The sequence below is a fragment of the Xenopus laevis genome, chromosome 5L, assembly GCF_017654675.1.
Source record: "Xenopus laevis strain J_2021 chromosome 5L, Xenopus_laevis_v10.1, whole genome shotgun sequence".
Taxonomy (NCBI): domain Eukaryota; kingdom Metazoa; phylum Chordata; class Amphibia; order Anura; family Pipidae; genus Xenopus; species Xenopus laevis.
Genome location: NC_054379.1, coordinates 50606940 through 50627240, shown reverse-complemented (window position 1 = coordinate 50627240; position 20301 = coordinate 50606940). Strand labels below are relative to the sequence as shown.

At 37.1% G+C, this 20301-nt stretch overlaps 1 pseudogene; it reads right to left on the bottom strand.

The window, feature by feature from the left end:
- On the bottom strand, positions 1-19932 carry LOC121393890 (annotated as a pseudogene).
- Between the last annotated feature and the right edge of the window lie 369 nt (positions 19933-20301).

The following is a 20301-nucleotide window of genomic DNA, read 5'->3' as shown; positions in this document are numbered from 1 at the left end:
TTAACTGAAGAACTCTGTAGTACTAATGAACTGTGTATAATGTAATGTTTTGAAATCACCTGCCATCAATTTTACCTCATGAAGTTCAATGATGTGAAGAACAGGAGGACTGGGCTTTGGTTCATCTGGTAGCTGAACTCTTAGTCGCTCTGTAGCCGTAGCCAACTCATCAATTGCAGAAACATGGTCTCTCAGAACCATCCTGTACTCATAGATTAACTAAGGAGACACAACCAGTGACATGTTAGCACAGACAAAAAGAGTTTTTCTATTAATATGGTTATTAATAAACATACCTTTAATAAAATATTAAGACTGGCAGCTGGATTTTTTTTTATCTTTATATATCTTTATTAAGTCTTTTTTCCTCCAACCTCCTTACTTGCACCAACTACCCATACCCCGTATGGGGGATGGATGACATCTCTGAAGTTATACTGAGTTGGGTTATTTAATGCATTTTTTCGATATTAGTTAAGAGGTCCAAATGGCTTGGTTAGAAAACATTGTTGGTAAAAGAAATGCTAGCTGATTTTGCCAGCCACAATAAACCCAAACTAGTTTTTATTATAAAGATGATTTATAAAGTGATTTGAAACTTTTAGATCTCCTGAAAATATACCAACTCACCTTATATTCCTTTTTCCAAGAATCAAATAGCTCCAAAAAAGATGGCTCCTTCATCTATCACCCTTGCATCCATGCGGTGTGTCTGTGCAAATGACAAAACAGCTTTTAGGGATTTTTCTAGCTCACTAGCATCCCAAAGACCACGGCTGGTTGTAGGAAGTCGGTCATCCACAAGGCCTTCTTCATCTTCAATCATCTCCTCAATATACAGTATAGCTGTTTGGCCTTTCAAGCTGCAAGGCAGTGTGTGTGAGAAAATTATTGCCTGTTTTCCATTGTGGTAAAAAATCCCTCCCAGCCTGCCAAAATTTGAGGAGAAAAACTACACTGTGCTGTGCCCTTGTGTCTGTGAAGAGTATGCTCAGCCTTTAGTTTCAGCCTCTTTCGGCAGCAAGCACTTGGGTGCTCACTGCCAGTCTTTTCATAGCTGATACAACTTGCGCCCATGTGCTGATTTACTACCAACTGCAAATCTTTGTCTTCAGAATACCATGCATAGATTTGCAGATAACAGAAGCACAATTGCAATGGCATGCTGGGATAAAATGGTGATGTGCATCTCTTTTGGCACCTGAATAAATGAGCCTATATGTTCAACAAAGTGAGGATGCCTTTATTACATCAACTAATGATCCTATACAGAAATGCAGATGAGCAAAGAATATCCTGTACACTCATTGGGTGCTGCTAAAATGTCATTGTCACGAACACGGTACTTCCAACCGCACGTGACTTTAGGTGTGGCTATCAGGGGTCATTCACTCAGTCTCTCACCCACCTTGCACACAGGTTAGACTAACACAAAAGCACCCCAAACACCAACCAACACCCACAAAACTCATTCGCTGCTACCATCTATCATTCACAGGCGATAGAAACCTAATGTGACTATTCCACTGTTCTCTCTAACAGGTAATAACTCACAATACACCAATGCATTAAACACTCACTATAGTCAGTTAGTTCCTACTGACTCAACAAGTACTTCAGCATGCAGAGGGTTAAGGCTCACAGTTACACTCTTTCAGGCTAGGTTCGTTTAGAGCATCAAAGACAATCTTATTAAATTCTCTTTAATATTATAAAAGGTATAACAGTGCAAAATACAAAAAGATGTTACAAAATGAGACATACATTCAATAATACAATTACAAACAGTAAAATAAAAAGGGAAAACATGGAAAACCTATACTTAACTCCAAAGATATAGAATTCCTGGTCCGGAGGCAAGGGGAAACAAACGGGATAACTTCCAATCGCAATTGGTCCTCCAAAGTAAATCCAAAGTTTAGTCAGAAGAGCTGACTATTTATTAGTGATTTCAGGGCATCAGGTAACTGCACACTCCCCCTGTCATCAAGAATGCAAGGGGGCGTGGCCTAGCAGGACACAGATTGAGTTTTTTAAGACCTTCTGTGAGTAGGAACTGGACCAAGAATATCATGACCATAACTCCTTATAGGAACATAGGAGAGAGATGATATTATATTCATTGGTTATTAATTCTCTCAGGGATTCCATAGATACTAAACATCAATACTGTGTGACCTGCCCCTGCCCAGATATCCATATCTAATACACAGAGTACCAAACCTAGTCATGTTTGGACTCGTTGGAAAGATGAAATTGCCTTGAACCCATCATCAGTTTTTTATACTGTTCGTACAACAGGTATGGGTTCTGTAAGGATAAATATATTGGAGTATACATTATATGTAACCTTTACTTCACCTTTGAGGGTCTTGCTGGGAACTTTAAGTTCTCACTCCTTGGGCTTCCCCCTCCCATTGGAATGGCTCTTATCAGCCAGGGCATGGATGTCAGGGAGCCGGGAGCCCCCTCTGGGGAGTAGTCCGGATCTAGGAGGAAGCCCCTCAGGAGGGATCAGGGTCGTGGTATCCAGGGGTTAGGCAAGAGAATAAACAAAGTCCAAGCACAGGTCAAAAGGCAGGCGGAATACAAACAAAGTCCAGGTCCAGGCAGGAGGTCACAACAAGGAATCAGGCAGATAAAGCAGGGGAAACAGCAAGGGAACCCAGGAATCACTTAGGGAACAGGATCCTATTTTCGGGCGCCATCTTGGCGCCTCAGGCGTCCTTTTAACTTTGAATTTGGCGCCCTTGCGCCAGCGTCAGCGCGCCTGCGACCGTCGCACCGTGCTGGCGTCACAACGCCGGCGTCGGAACCCACGTGGGTTGCCTGGGCGCCGCCATCTTGGATTCTTCGCCGCCGGGAGCGGACGCGACTCCTCGCGCTCCCGGCGGTCTTGACAATGGAGGAGGGAATTACAGCTCTGACCCCTCTGACCATAGTGAAAAGAGGCCTGTTATGTGTCTGATATAGATGTTGGCAGAAATATTTCTCATGATACCTTGGCCTGTTTTATTAACTATTACAGGCCTGTATCATGACAGTCATACTTTAATATTTATTGTAAGAAGGTACAATATACACCAGTTATCAGTAAGTTTAACCGTACTCACACTATATTGTTTAATAAGTCAACCTTTTCAGTAATAAGGCTTAGATTATTCCTATTCCACTTTTTCTCTTACAATATTCAATAAAGCTGCTGTAATATGAGATACAAAAAAGGATAAAGGAATGTCTATATTTTGCATTGTGAAGATATGTAGTGTACCCATTTTGCTATTCCTCACAGATGAATAATATTTGTACATTATGCATGGGGGTCTTGTACCAATTAATAAAAGACATAAGAACCATATTCCTCTTTTTTTCTTAAAGGGGAACTGTCACCCAAAAAAAAATATTCAAAATCCTATTTTATCATATAAGTCAAGCAAAATGAACTTTAATTACACTATATAAATTATTTGAATCTTGTTTCCTTTAGTCTGGGAGCTCATAATTATAGCAAGCAGGCAGGAGCCATTTTGTGGACACTGTAATTAAGGCAAGTCTTGCATCATCTCAGAATCTTGTTTGTGCATGAGATTGGGGGACCCGATGTCCCCATGGCTTCACAATTAAATGGTTAAGAGAATGAGGGAATAAGTGGAGAACAGTGACATCTAGGAAGTGCAGAATGGAAAGTGAAAGTAAATGTCTGCCCCTCCTCTATGCCTAAGGCATAGAGGAGGGGCAGACAATATTTGATTGACAGCTGAGATTTTTAAATTTACAACAGCTATGAATGCTTTAATTAAAAATAGAAATTGGGTTTCATGTTTAATTTGAAAAGGGCTTTTATTATACAGCTTTTATGTCTGGGTGACAGGTCCACTTTAAAAGGGTATAATATGTGAAATTTTTTTTAAAAAAAAAGAAAATTAAAAACCACATTTGTTGAGCTACAATCTGCATTTCACTAACTAACTGCAAAATAAGCAGAAAGAAGAAAAAGTTTGTACCAGTGTCACGATAAAGCTCCTGCGCCACAGCTTCTGTCCCAAATAAGAAGCAATGCAAATGCCAAATCTTTAAGGTTGTGGACAAACAGGAACATAAAACCGCAGAAACTGTGCTGCAAGGTTTTTTTTATTCACAACATGTTTCGAGCTAGTGGCTCTTTTTCAAGTGTTAATCAGTGCACATTTCAAACAGGTTTTTTAAATCCACACACACTCCACCCCCTTGGTGTGATAGGTTACCAAAAACATTAACTCTTCGAGGTCACTGCAGTTGGGGATTTGTTAGCCTGGCCTCATAACATACAATATAATCAGTATAACTTTAGTGCTTAAAGTCCAGTGTAGTGAAAAAGTTCAAATCATCCAATAGTCAATAAAGCCATAAAAATGGTAGGTTACACTTTACCCCTTGTACTGCTTTTCAGCCTACAAAAAAGAGTCCAGTTTGCTGCAAAATCTACAATTTTCAGACTACATGAACATCTTAACAGAGTTGTATTACATAAGAGTTACAATTATTTTTCTCTTTCTTGTTACCGTGTTGTATTATTAACATTGTTGCAAATCTGTAACAGTGTGGCTAAAAATTGCCCAATTTATCTTACCAATCAGAAGTTCTGATACTGTACGGTATCTTGTTTCTATTCTATATCAAACTATAGGGCAGCCACATTTTTCTCACTGAAAAGGAATATAACAACCGATTAGAACAGAATCATGATAAAATTTGAATCAGCAGTATTCAAAAACTACAAAAAACATCCTACACTCCACTGGTCATTCATACCTCTTGGAGTCAAACTGTCAAGTTTTTTAATCCAAACTGCCTCTTTCTGTAGCAGTATTTTTCTAATATCTCCTCCTCTATGTGGTAGTTCAGCTACTTCTAACACCAACCATTTTAGTTGGGACACGTGATGATTGTGTAAATTAAAATTGCGTGAAACTGGAGTATCGGTGGTTGTGCCTGTTTTAAAGTTGCGGATGTCCCCCTTATGTTCTTTTATCCTTTCTTTTACTTTTCGCATGGTCTGTCCTACGTATACCATGCCGCAGGGGCATTTTAGCATATATACCACGTACTCTGATACACAAGTGGCATAACTATTTAGTTGGATATTGTTACCCTTTGTTGGATGGATAACCCTGTCTCCTTTTATAATGGAGGAACAGCACACACAATTTAAACAAGGGTATGTTCCTACTATTGGTTTGCCCTTGAATATTTTTTGCATTCTGTTCTGTCTCGGTTCTGCTGGGCATAGTATGTCTCTCACTGTATGGCCTCGTTTATAACAAAATAGTGGCATATTAGTAACCGTTTTGTTTATAGTTTTATCATTCTGTAAGATTGGCCAGAATTTTTTCACTATTTTTTCTACTTTGTTGCTGTGTCTCCCATAGGTACTCACTAGGGGAATTCTGTTAATTTCCTTATTCTTAGGCTTCTCTATCAGTAGCGTTTCTGCAAAATAAGAGCAAGAAGGCAGTGTAGTGAGTGGGCCTAAATCACCACTTATTTGTTTAACGACGCCAACACGAAAGCCTTTGCCAGTCTGTTCTACAAAGGAACATCCCTCTGTTCGAATAGTGTACTTACGTGTGGGCGACCAGCTTTGACTCATACTCTTTGAATAATTCATCAGCTTTGCAGAAAACACAGCTGCAAAATAAAACATAATACATTACAAAAGCCTCAGCTAAACCCACTTCCCAGCACCTACAGGCAATACTCCATGATACAAAAACTTTGCTACTCCAAGCTCCATGCATTTTTCATGCTTCTTACCAATAGAACACAAGCTTCTGCATAAACATAATGTGAAACAAAAACCTACATGGAGAGCTAATCGACAATTTTCCAAAGAAAAATACAGGCCTGTAAAAGAAAAGAAACTAGTTCTCTTCACTTTTATACTTACACTTCTAAGTTGGTTTGTGGTGTCCTGCTTTTAACTATGGCAGCCTGAATAAACTTACCCTTTAATTGAGGACCCATTGGAAACGATGCAGCTGTCTTTCAAATGCACATGTCACCAAATGGCTGAGAAGAAATTGTTTGTGTTCTCTTCAATGTTGTTTACATAAAGTTATATGCCATAGCGAACTACTGGTCCCAAAACATCCCAGCACAATTATGGTACAGCTATGTGATCTCTTATCCAGAAACCAATTATCCAGAAAGCTCCAAATTACAGAAAGGCCATCTCCCATAGACACCATTTTATCCAAATGATCCATAATTTAAAAAAAAGTATTTCATTTTTCTCTGTAATAATTAAACAGTATCTTGTACTTGATCCAAACTAAGATATAATTAATCCTTATTGGAAGCAAAACCAGTCTATTAGGTTTATTTAATGTTTACATAATTTTCTAGTAGACTAAAAGTATGAAGATCCAAATTATAGAAAGATCTGTTATCCGGAAAACCCCAGGTCCCGAGCATTCTGGATAACAGGTCCCATACCTGTATAATGCTACAAATTGAATCAGCATTTCATCAGCATTTATAATATCAGAGCATGGTTTATGAAAGGTGAAGTTCACTTTTCCTTAACTCCTAACAGTTTATAATTGGAACTGTTATAAGCAATTTTTCAATCAGCGTTTTTGAGTTAGATATTGGTACAACATACTTATTAAGAGGAAGACTAGCTGGTCGAAGATGGCAGATGGTGGAAGCCTTAATCTCTTGGGATGGAGGACCTTCCAGATTCTTTACAGCATATTTGACAAGCTTTTGGCATTTCTTCAACTCTTCCATCTGCGTGGTAACTATATCCTTGAGACCCCTGTAATCCCTGAACTTGAAATACAATTTTGATACAGTTACATGTTAAAATGGCTTTTAATGACATACAAACTTAAGTATTTCTAGCATGTAAAGAGAGACACTGTTGCCTAGAGGCCTGTCAAGCACAGATGATATGCACACATGATGAGAACGCTGCCCAGTTGTAAATGGCGTGGTCACAACTATTTATGAATATATTATGCATCCAATCTTGAAAATCTTTTGCATGCTTTCATAATAAACCTGAGCCATACTTGAATTACGATATCAAGAATCTGTGTCTGTTTATATCTGCATTACAGCTTTTGACATAATTTTATAGGATAGATACATTAACCAAAAGCATCAAGATATTTTAATTAGAGTTAGAGACAGATTTTTAGCTATAGTAAACATATTAACATATTTAAACAGCGGTGGCATTCTAAAATACTACATTAAATTGTTTTTTTCTTTAGTATTGGGGAGCCATCACCTTTAAATATGCTATCCAACTACTAGATCTTGAGCGGTAAAAGTTTTACCTTATGTAATGAATTTTATGTTGCAACGTATGCAAGCAAATGCATCAGAAATAATGTTGCCTGTGTGAAATCTAAAACCTGGAATTCCCACTGGGATAAGAACTGTAAAGGGGAGTTACTGGCATACAGTATCCCAATCTTCCTGTAGGTGAGGGAAAACAAGTGGGATGATATTAATGTAGTAGGGCAAAGCTTTCTGAAGCTTTTTGAAGGCAGCTGTAAGTCAAAACTTCATTTAAAGCTTTTAAATAATACAAATAAACATATTTTTGTATCTTATTGTCTGCCATGGAGAGTTTGTTTGTCTGGTGCTTATAGATGCTGGTGAGTTCATTAAACATTCAACATTGTTTAAAACCTGACTATATCAAAGAACATGTTGTACAAACTACAAAAAAAAACAACTAAAGGTAGAATCATCCCCCCCCCAGTAATTCTCTCTTTTAACAGTTTAGCCTAATCCTTTCTTCTTTCCTGTGAGTGCTACATCAATATATTGTTTCAGTGTCTCAGTTATCCCCAGTGACGACCTAGACAAAAACCTGTGTAGTACAGAACTTGTTTGCTAATTTCTCTATTGTTCATGACTTGGACTCCTGATAATAATGGTGGTGTAGATCTCACAGGAAAAGTATGAAAACAGGCCTGGGGTAGAAATAAATAGCTAGAATCACTAGGGGTACCTAATAACTTGGTACACACCCTCCCAGTAATTTGATGTTTCGTACACCTTTAAAAAAACAATTACACTGTTCAAAGCAGATGCTTGGCAAGAATTTAATGGGGTATCATTAAAGGGTGTTTCACCTTTATGTTAACTTTTAGTTTGTTATAGGAAGGCTAATGTTAATAAACTTTTCAATTGGTCTTCATTATGGTGTTTTAATCAGTTACCTTCTTTTTCTGACTATTTCCAACATTCAAACGCAGGTCACTGACCCCATCTAAAAATATTTAGATTATTATTGCTACTCGTCTTTCTATTCAGGCCCTCTCCTATTGAAATTACAATCTCTTATTTAAATCAGTTCCTGTTGCTAGGGTAATTTGGACCCTACTAACAAGATTTCTGAAATCCCAAACTGGAGAGCTGCTCATTAAAAAGTCAAATAACTCAAACACAACAAATTATAAAAAAAATAATACCAATTGCAGATTGTCTCTGAATATCACTTTCTATATCATACTAAAATGTAACTCAAAGGTGAACAACCCCTCTAAAAAATACAAAACCTCAGTTTAATCACTAAACTACAAAACCTTAGTTGCAGTACGTTGCCATTTCCTATTTTACAATTAAAATCAACGTGAGAAACTTAATGAAAGCAAAAATGCCCATCTTTTCCTCTGTGTTCTCATTAAAATACACCATAAATGTTGGAGGAAGCGCCTACAAACAACTTTGTGTGTTTTTCTATGTGTGACTGTTTCGGTGTTTGTAAAAGAAATTAGTGTGTCTGCTTTTGTGTGTATATAATGGTGTACAGTAAGTGAGAAGGTAGGGCATGGCTAATTGCTGCTGCTGCACCAAGGGACCCCACCAAATCGCAGCCTGACTTCTCTGTATCTATTCCAACAGATAGAGGGAGAACTGACAAACTCCTTACAGACAGATTGAGCTCAGTGGATTTCTTCATTTCCAGACCAGCAAGCCTACATAGGCTGAAACAGCGAGTAGTAACCCATTCACTACATTATAAAATTAATGTTAAAATATTAGTGCAACAGCACAGTATGTAAAATGTAAAAACGACAGAACGTCTTATGCAATTAGATTTTGAGGGCTTCAAGTTGGACATCTTTATATTAAAAGAACTGTTAGCAATATTGCAATTAAGCCATGCATCAGTCAGTGCATGATTCCTTTTGCCCTCAAATGTTTGCAGTTAGTGATGGGCAAATTTCTCCCGTTTCACTTCGCCGAAAATTAAATTCGGGAAATCAGAAAGTTCGCGAAAAAAAAGAAAAATCGTGCAATTCGAACGTTTTCATGAAAAAATTGTGGAAGTCGGAAATTGACGCCGGGAGAAAATGTATTCACCGGCGGAGAAATGTGAGAATTAGCCTCGAATTTTTGCCAGGCGCATTTATTCGCCCATCACTTTTTGCAATTACAGTATAGAAATTAGATATCTTATAAACTATATTAATACTAAGAAGGATATATTAATGGCTTACATAGGACAAACTATAAGATCAGTAAAGGAGTGGATTAAAGAACATAGAAACAACATAAGGAACTATAAGGCTATTGCAGCCACTGATACATCTGTTTCTAGACATTTTTATAATTATGGCCACATAAGCCAGTTTAGATGGCTGCTACTAGAAAAAATAGTCTTGGCAAAAAGAGGAGGTGATGCAAAAAAGTCCCTTGGACAACCGGAGGCATATTGGATAAAGCGAATGAACACATTGGCTCCTTCAGATTTAAACGATTTTTGGAGCTTATCCCCTTTTTTGTAATCAGATCGTTCATATATGTATCTCTTCTTTCACAGATATTGACTTCTACTTTCATTCGAATACAATGTTGCAAATACCGACTATGGGTAAGACCTATTGTAAAATGTAAGCAAATTGACAAATAGTATCTATGTTTTATTTAAAATACAATGTTTCAAATATCAACTATGGGTAAGACCTATTGCAAAAAAATTAAAAAACTTGAATACTACTAATTGTGGATGCACAATAAACACTAATTAGCAGGTATTCTGCTTTTTGCTTCTTGATTTGCATATTCTATAATTTAATACTAAGAAGGAAATGTTCTACACAGCCATCCTTACAGTAACTGGCAGGACACATGGTACTGTTAATGGTTATTACAGAATTACATTTCTATAATAAATTTTTGAGAAAACTTGAGTCAATGTCTGTTGGGAATGTAAAATTTAGCCTGTGTGTAACTTACTTTACTATCTGTTTTAATAAAAAACAGTGATCACTTTTAAAATAAAATACTGATTTTAATTTATATTTTCCTAGGTTTTCTCACAACCTGATATCCACAAATCTAAATGCAAGAATAAATTATGACATTTACATTTCTTCTATCCATAGGTGCCCACAGGAATGAGCAAGGGGAGGGACCACATACACCATTGCTTGCTTCTTACAATAGCTGCTGGAATTTAAAAAAAGGAAATGACCCCCTTCATTATGTATTATTTATTAATTGTTTTCTTGTTAAAGAGAGTTGTTGATTGTTGTAATTGAACAGAAGCCTGTGGGACAAACAATTATAACAGATTGTGAACATATTAGAGAGCACAAGTCAGCAATTAATACAGGCAAAAAGCAACAAGCAGTAGCAGGTCATTTTACAGAGTGTGGTCATAGGGTTAATCAACTTAAGTTTTAAATTGTGGAGATGGTTGAGTCCAAATATCAAGGAGACTCAAAGGATTATTGTACAAGGAAGCATTTTGTCCATTAGGATTAAATATAGAGTATGCAATAATGTCCATAAAAATATCTCAAACGCATGTGCTGCATATAATGAAAATGTGAAGTACTCATATTCCTATCAATGAAAGCAGCTGTGTTAATATCAATAAGGTATAGGTCAGGCTGTTTTTCTTTCTTAAATGACCCTCCCTACCCAACACCACTCCAGTGATATCTACACCCTTTTAATGCAGATCTGAAACTGTCATACAGATTGTCATGTCTATACAGTTTGCAGTTTGTGTACTGTTACGCCCCTAGATACCAAATACATTGTATTCCAACATACTGAACAATCTGCTTGTTGGGGATCACTGACTTAAAGTGATACTGACACTAAAAAACTACTTTTTAAAATATGCCTGTCAGTTAAAGTTTCTAATGCTAACGGACTCCTGCTGCACAAATATGGCAGCCCCCTCATAAGCAATCACAGGGAGTCAGATAGGTAATGTAAAAACTTTTGTTCAAATACTTTATGGCAAAATTATATGAAGCATGCAAAGTAAACTTTATGGTAGATGTAAAAAAATTTCAATTTCTGGTGTTAGTATCTCTTTAAGGCTACTTACAAATAACTAATCCATGTTTATGAAAAAACTATTTGCCTAAAATTATTAAAATGCTAACAAATCCAGTTAGAGGGCTTGTCAAATCATTGTAAATTTAGTAACATTTACTTTACCTTTCTTTGCAGCTCATGTATTGACTGCAAAACAGGTTGAAGTGCTTGGTGACCTTCAGACACTTCTGCATTTGATTTACTCATATAATGCTCTTTAAGTTGTTTAGTCTAGAATTATGGAATAAATATACTTGCAGTTACAATTTTATTAAACCATATGATACACTTGTCTAGAAACTAGTCTTTTTGTATATAATAGAGTAAAGAAAATCTGAATATCTATGTGTATTGTTAGCTCATAAGCAAATAAAATGTACGATTTTACAAAAAAATCCTTCGACTTCTCAAAACTTAGCCAAATACTGGCTATAGGTTGTAGGAGGTCCCCATAGGCTAATATAGCAATTCGGCAGGTTTAAGGTGGCGAAGTGGCGAAGTCGAACTTTTTTAAAGAGACAGTACTTCGATTATCGAATGGTCGAATAGTCGAAGCATTTTTTTTTATTTAAGATAAAGTTTATAGTGTATAGACATTGGAGAAGAAAAGGGCATGTGTTTGTCTAATTTTGGCTGCACACAAGTTAAGCTAATAAAAAATCTGAATTCAGAAACTGCTATCTGTGCAAACTGTGTAAACATTAAAAACAGCAAAAGAGTTATTTAAAAATTATTAAAACAAACATTTTTTAGAGAAACACTAAAATTAATCAATGAATCTAAATTTCTCCCTTTAAATTATGCATTTTATTTTCTATAAATTTTCTAAGTTTTTAATTAAAAATATATTTATATTTAATGACAATGGTAAAATACAGTCTGACTTTTTACCCACTTCTAGTTAGCTATTATTTTGTACACAATCGTAACAGCTGTTAAATAGTGCAAAAACATGCACTACAAAAATAATTTGTTGCAAGCGGATACACATGGAAAAAATCATTGAACTTGAAATCAACTTTTCATAAATGGGAAGTGTGCACCCGAAGAAAGTCGGAATACTAATGGTAAAATAAATCAGCTTTTTATTAACTCTGCCCATAATTTCCACAGAAAATAGATAATAAAGGGAGCAACAAAAAGTTTCATATGCACACATCCCACTGGCTTAGCAGTACATTTTGTATAATTAGAATGTTGGGCACTCCCTCATATACATTGGGGGAGATGTACAGTAATAAGAATTGTAAATGGGAAAAAGAAGAAAGAAATTAGAATCAAAATTTGCATTTTGTGCACCAAGAAAAATGTCTGTGAACAAAGGAATACATTTTTGAATTTCAAGTATTTTTTCATTACAACTTCTTACATTCCCCTGTTCATACCTTTAATAATGTGAATTCCAGCGAGGCCATTAAGAGCACAAACAAGTTGGCGATGAGCCTCTTCACATTCTTTGCGACATTTTTTCTGTAATAATGTCAGCAGCTCCTCCATCATCATTGTGCTTTAAACAAAATGATCTACAGTATTATTCTAAGATAGAGATTTTCAAACACAAAAGCCCAAGGTTTAAGTTCTAAAGCACTAAATGCACCTTTAAGCTCATTTACCCAACACTTGCATCTGGGGTGTTGCTCGGCTCTGTCACTTGTGTCGGATTTAAAATTAGCACAAGATGCAGAGCACAAGGGTGGTATTATCAAGATAATTATCAATATAACGATCATTCTCACAGCGAACTCAAACAAAAATATAAGTACCTTATACCTGGTCAAGCACATCCTTTTTTGCAGACCTCCACATTATGTTGGCTATAAATATAAATAATGGAAAGAGATCCTTCCTGCAATAGGGTTTTGATATGGATCTACATGGATCTACTCCAAGAAATAAAACTAATCCAAATAAATCTAAAGAAAAACAAAAAACAGACATACACCAAGTGCGCCATTATATAGAGTAATAATATAGGAAGTTATTTCGGATCTCAATATTATCTAGATAACTACAGATCAAAAACACACAATTTAACACATTTATGCATAAATACTAAAGTACCAAAACTACCAAAGTACACTTAGGATTCTCTGTGATCTTTCTTATTGATAAATGTCTGGGAGACTCTGGTTAGTGCAACATACTTTGAATTGACCAAGTATAAGGGGACAACCAGTTCTGATCAGTCTAGCTAGCTACATCACACTAAGGAGGTGGTTTGTTGACGTAAAAATTCAAACTTTTGCTGTGGTTCAAATTATTGCACTAAAATAAGTTCAAATTATGCTTTCAAAAAGTGCAAAAAATTAAGCGTAAAAAATTTGAATGTAAAACTTTGGCATCTAAAAGCTTGCGAGTTCATGTAAAATCAATTGGAGCTGTCAATGGCAAAGTGTTTCATCAATGCAAGTTTGTAGAATTTTTGACCCATTGAAAATTTTAAACAGAGTACAGATTTGAAGTACAGTATTCAAGTTATTTTTCATGATTTTACTCAATGAAATTTTTTATATTTAGATTTTTTAATAAATAAGCAAACATCAAGTTTATTCAAAGTAGATAAAAATCTCTGAGTGACTATGTTGTCCAACTGGTGCTGCCCACATTGAAGTGGGCGGTACCGGGCTGATCCAATCGTGCGCCCTAGGGCCCAATGATCGGATCAGAATGCATTCAAAATGAGCGGTCAGATCGCCAAAGACCGCATACATGCAAAATCTGACGGGATTTTTTAACCTGCCAGATTGAGATCTGGCCGACTTTCAGCTAGATATCTATCGGACGGTCGGCAGCTTTTATCGGCCCGTGTATGGGGGCCTTAAGCCTCTGCATTGTGGCCCTTATCAGTTACTTGCATGGTTCTGATAGGTCTCTGATAGGCCTGTGCCTGACCTACTCTGCCTGCCCTATTCTATCTGTGCCTGCCTTACACTGCCTTGTCTGCTTTACACTGTGGGTGCCATATTCTGCTTGCCCTATGCTGCATGTGTGTGCCATACTCTGCCTGCCTTACACTGCCTGTGTGTGCATTACTCTTCCTGCCTTACACTGCCAGTGTGTGCCATACTCTGCTTGCCCTATGCTGCCTGTGTGTGTATCATACTCTTCTTGCCTTACACTGCCTGTGTGTGCCATACTCTACCTGCCCTACGTGGCCTGTATGTGCCATAGTCTGCCTGCCCTATACTGCCATTGTGTGCCATACTCTATCTGCATTATACTGCATGTGTAAAGCAGGCCATTACTGGCCATGCATTGCTCAAACTTCAGATTTAGCCTCTGCATTATAGCCCTTATCAGTTACCTACTTTATCTGTGCCTGCCTTACACTGCCTGGCCTGATTTACACTGTGTGTGCCATACTCTGCCTGCTCTACACTGCCTGTGTGTGCCATACTCTGCCTGTTCTATACTGCCTGTGTGTGCCATACTGCCCTATGCGGCCTGTATGTGCCATTGTCTGCCTGCCCTACACTGCCTGTGTGTGCCATATTCTACCTGCCCTACGTGGCATGTAGGTGCCATAGTCTGCCTGCCCTACACTGCCATTGTGTGCCATACTCTATCTGCATTATGCTGCATGTGTAAAGCAGGCTAATACTGGCCCTGCCTTGCTCAAACCTCAGATTCAACCTCTGCATTATAGCCCTTATCAGTTACCTACTTTATCTGTGCCTGCCTTACACTGCCTGGTCTGATTTACACTGTGAGTGCCATACTCTGCCTGCCCTATGCTGCCTGTGTGTGCCATACTCTGCCTGTTCTACACTGCCTGTGTGTGTCATACTCTGCCTGTTCTACACTGCCTGTGTGTGCCATACTCTGCCTGTTCTACACTGCCTGTGTGTGCCATACTGCCCTATGCGGCTTGTATGTGCCATTGTCTGCCTGCCCTACACTGACTCTGTGAGCCATACTCTGTCTGCCCTAAGCTGCATGTGGTAAGCATGCATATATCAGTAATGGGTTATGTACCACCATGAATGTGGACCTGGTCTTAAAAGTGCTTGAGATAACATGGGTGTGGTTTAAAGTGGGTGTGGTGTACAACTGGGAGTGGTCAATACTGGCTTCCATTATCATCCTTCCACTATGTAGGCCAGAAAAATTCCATCCCTCGATCCCACAGAAGTTGAACAGGACATCTGTACCCTAACATAGCCTATTACAAAACCATACAATGAATATTATTAATTCCAATAAATTCATACCTTCAAGACCACACTGTACTGGAATGCCACTTACACACCGTCTGTTGATCCCAATAAGACGCAAGGCCATTTCTGCAGCCTGACAAAAAAATTAAATTTGTAAAATTAGAATATTAGAGTAATTTCTGTTTCCTGTCACCTTCCATGGCAGCATTCACCAGGGAATTCCCAGTGGTGAATGTAATGCCATGGGTGACTAGGAAATACAGACTGCAATGGGTCCTGTGTTGTCATGCAATCTAATGTGGATCTAATAGTCTTTGTATTGTATTAAACAAACTTTGTTGAGCTTCATATTCATATGCAAAGCCAACAGTTAAACAGAACAAAGATTTTCTGTTGATGCTTAGGTGCCAAATGATGCTTATTTCATAACAATCAAATCATTTCAACATGTTCATTGCAAGACATGTCTAAAATGGGGTGCTTACAGGTTTCCTCTAGCGCAGAGAACAAATTTGTGCTCTCTGTGCTGGAAAAGCCGAATTTCCGGTTATTAAACCGGAAATTTTGCCGCCCCTGGTAACTTATGGGAGCTGCCGTCTGAGGCATGGTGCTCACCTTGCCTCATGGCAGTAACGTCCCTGAGTATGGAGTCTATTATGCAGATTACTAGGGACTTGGGTTTTTTGGGATAAAGGACTTTATGCAATTTGGATCACCATACCTTAAAGAGGTGCTTCACCTTTAAGTTAACTTTTAGTATGCTATAGAATGGATAATTCTAAGCAACTTTTCATTTGGTCTTCATGATTTATTTTTTTATAGTTATTGAATTATTTGCCAGCTTTCAAATGGTAGTCGCTGACCCCATCAAAAAATGACTGCTCTGTAAGGCTACAAATTTACTGTTATTGCTACTTTTTATTACTCAACTTTCTATTCATGCCCTCTACCAATGCATATTCTAGTTTCGTAATCATATCAATGCATTTTTGCTAGGGTAACTTGGACCCTAACAACCAAGTTGCTGAAATTGCAAACTGGAGAGCTACTCAATAAAAAGCTAAATAACTCAAACCCCCAAAATAATAATAAAAAAAAAAAATTGCAAATTGTCTCAGAATATAACTCTCTACATCATACTTTAAGGGGTGGTTCACCTTTAAGGTAACTTTTATTATGTTATAGAACAGCCAATTCTTAGCAACTTTTCAATTGGATTTCATTATTTATAGTTATTTGCTTTTTTCTTCTGACTCTTTACAGCATTCAAATGGGCATCGCTGACTCCCTTCTAAAAAACAAATGCTCTGTAAGGCTACAAATGTATTGTTATAGTTACTTTTTTTCATGATACTATTCAAGCCCTCTTGTATTCATATTCCAGTCTCTTATTCAATCAATGCATGGTTGCTAGGGTAATTTGGACCCTAGTTACCAGATTGCTTAAGGTGCAAATTGAAGAGCTGCTGAATAAAAAAACGAAATAACTCAATAATCACAAATCATAAAAAATTAAAACTGCAAATTGTCTCAGAATATCACTCTCTACGTTATATTAAAAGTTGTATTAAAGTTATATAAGTTGTATTAAGTTATATTGTATTAAATTAAAGTTATTATAAAGTTATTATATTGTATTGTATTAAAGTTATATAAGTTGTATTAAGTTATATTAAAAGTTATATTAAAAGCTCAAAGGTGAACAACCCCTTTAAAGTTATGTGTAAAGGTGAACAACCCCTTTAAAGTTATGTGTAAAGGTGAAAAACCCCTTTAAGTCTACTAAAAACATGTAAGGGCTATTCCACACGGGGAGATAGCGACGCGTTTGCGGTCGCGGCGACAAAGCGCCCATACAAAACTGTCGCCTGCGCCGGTCGCGGCGACTGTCGCGGCGCTTTGTCGCCGCGACCGCAAACGCGTCGCTATCTCCCCGTGTGGACTAGCCCTTAAAGTTAAAAAAAAACTTAGGATTTTTTGCCATCATTTTTATGCTAACTTGGCTATCATCAAATACTACTTAATTGTTACAGACAAAAAAACCATAAAAATTGCTTGTTTAAAGTAGTTTTATAGGAAAAGACATTCACATATTCTGGTGATTTTTGGATGATAAATTCCATACCTGTATTCAAGTAGATGTTACAATGACCAGTTATATATTTAGAAAGTTAAAAATGCAATTCTCAATAAAGCCAAGTAAATCTAATAAGGTAACTTCAGCTCCTTTGACCTAAATACGCGATTGGCAGATTTACGTATATTTCTATGTTTTTCCAAGTAATTGGGGAAAAATTATTTTTTTCCCAACACAAAAAAATAAATACAAACATGACATGATAATAGAAGGCAATTAAGTACAGAAAGTTTAGCCATAGCCATAAATGGTTTGCAAACCACAGGTGGAAAACGCATTGAACTAAAAATATCAGTATGCACAAGAAACAAAATTGAAAATATTAGTAAACGTGCACTTTGATAATTGGAAAAATATAAATGAGAAAATATATTCGCATTTAGGTTAAAATGCCGTTTTTATATAAATTCATACAAAGGAAAAAAATGCTCCCCTACATTATTTAATGACTTCTCTACAAGAGGTGGTTCACCTTAAAGTTAACTTATAGTATGTTATAGAATGACAAGTTATCAGCAACTTTTCAATTGGTTTTCATTATTTTTTTAATAATTTGCCTTTCTCTTCTCCTTTTTTAAATAAAAAATGAAAAACAACTGCACATTGTCTCAGAATATCACTCTCTGAACTACAGCATTTTAAAAGTTGACTCAAAGGTGAACAACCGTTTAAAAAAAAGCTTTGACAAAGATAAATGATTAGGAATAACAAAAATATAAGAGGCAGATGTAATATGAAATGCAAATGGACTATTTCTATTTACCAGTTGAAAGCAATTCCATGAAGTTTTCTTTCTGTAACATCCCGTTCACTGCTTCATTTTGGCAAGGCCTGAGCACTGGAATTAAGGCTGGATGTTGAACATCTTGATGCAAAAAGTTGCCCATTTATCAAAGGTCGAATTTCCAATGCATGTGAATTTTTTAAATTAGAATATACTCACAATTATTAAAAATGAAAAAATATTCAATTGAATGGTTCTGACCTGAAAATTCAAATTGTATTCGATTTGGATTCCATTCGTACAAATCGAGTTTTTCTCCCGAGAAGAAACTCGAATGTCAGAAAGGCTATTAAAATCTCAAAATAGCTCAACGGACCTCTGCCATTGACTTGTACATGAACTTGGCAGGTATTAGATGGTGAATATTCGAATTAAGACTGTTTCCATGGTGATCTCACATTCAAATTTACATTTGAAAGGGGTTTAAAATTCAAATGTGTGAATTTTGAAACTTTAAAATTCGAATTCTAATTTATTATTCGACCCATGTTAAATCTGCCCCTAAAACTCTTCTTTCAATAATAGGAGCCATGATGGTACTATCACTTCAAAATAACCTACCACAACCCCCCCCCTTTCTTTTTTTGTATCTCATTCTTTCCCTAGGTGTATACTTTCTTTTCTTTCTTAGGCTTATCTAAAGTCAATAACTGGATAATGACATGAGAATGTTAGACTACACATCTGTGGTGTGCAATAATCTGCCCAAACCAATTATTTAGCAATATGGAAATAATTTATCTCATGCAGGGTATGCATAAAACCTGCAGCATCAGACCACACCAGCCCAATGCAATTTTTAGGTAAAGGCAATTACTTTGGCCCCATAACAACCTGCCACTGCCTGCTATTTTTGTTATTTCTGGATTCTTCTCACCTGGAATAGGAACACTGTAAAGTTTTTCCATCAGTCTTTGCATAAGAATGCAAGCTTTTTTCATCCTTCCATTTCCTCAAGAATTCAGGTTTTGACAAGCAAGCTTCCAGCAGGTAGATTCCGACCTATAAAGCAGAGCATTCAATTCTGAGATGACATGTGGTGAAACAGGGTCCCTATACATTCATAGATACATGAATATATTAGTAATATCATCAGTAGGCTGACAATTTACAAATGCCTCTATCATTGGACTTTGCTTGTCTGTGTAAAAGTGCAATCATTTTCTTCTTTTGCAGCCGTTTCAAGTCTTCCAGCAGATCATCACAAAGCAATGTCTCCACCTGGAGCATCTCTTCAGAACTGCTGAAACTTGTCCTTGTTTCTTTGTCTATTTCCTCATCTCTGTCGTGGATGTGCATCAGCAGCTGAGAGGACCAGGGTTTCTCTTTAGATAAAGTGAAGCTTTGTCCCTGCAATACACTTTGAGCACTGAGCCCAGGTGAAAGGTAAAGGCTGAACACACCAAGCAAGGCTTTCCAGTATTTCTCTGTAGGAACAGGATTAACATGCTAAAATAGACAGAAAAAGGCACCAAAAATCTGTCAGACACATTGATAAGTCCCTCTTTCGACATGCCTCTACGGGCCCTCTTTTTGCAATCCAATTATTGGCCAAACAATCAGATCAACCTGGTTTGGCTCTGCCAAATTAGGGAAGGCTGCTTATTTGTTAACCATGCCAAACACTCAGGGGTGTATTTACCTTATAAGCGCTCAAGGGCCTGTGCCTAGGGAGGTAGCTTTAAAGGGGTGGCCCCCGGATGCCTATATGGTAACTAAAATGTTTTTAAAAAAAAAACTTCTTCCCCGGCGTGAATACTTTCCCTTGAAATCCAGAGCAGAGGTGGGGGGGGGAAGGGGTAAGGGTTTGCAGGAATCTATGACCTGCAAACAACATTTGTTCAAGGGATAAGATTGCCACCTAGCAACAGCTGATGGGTTAA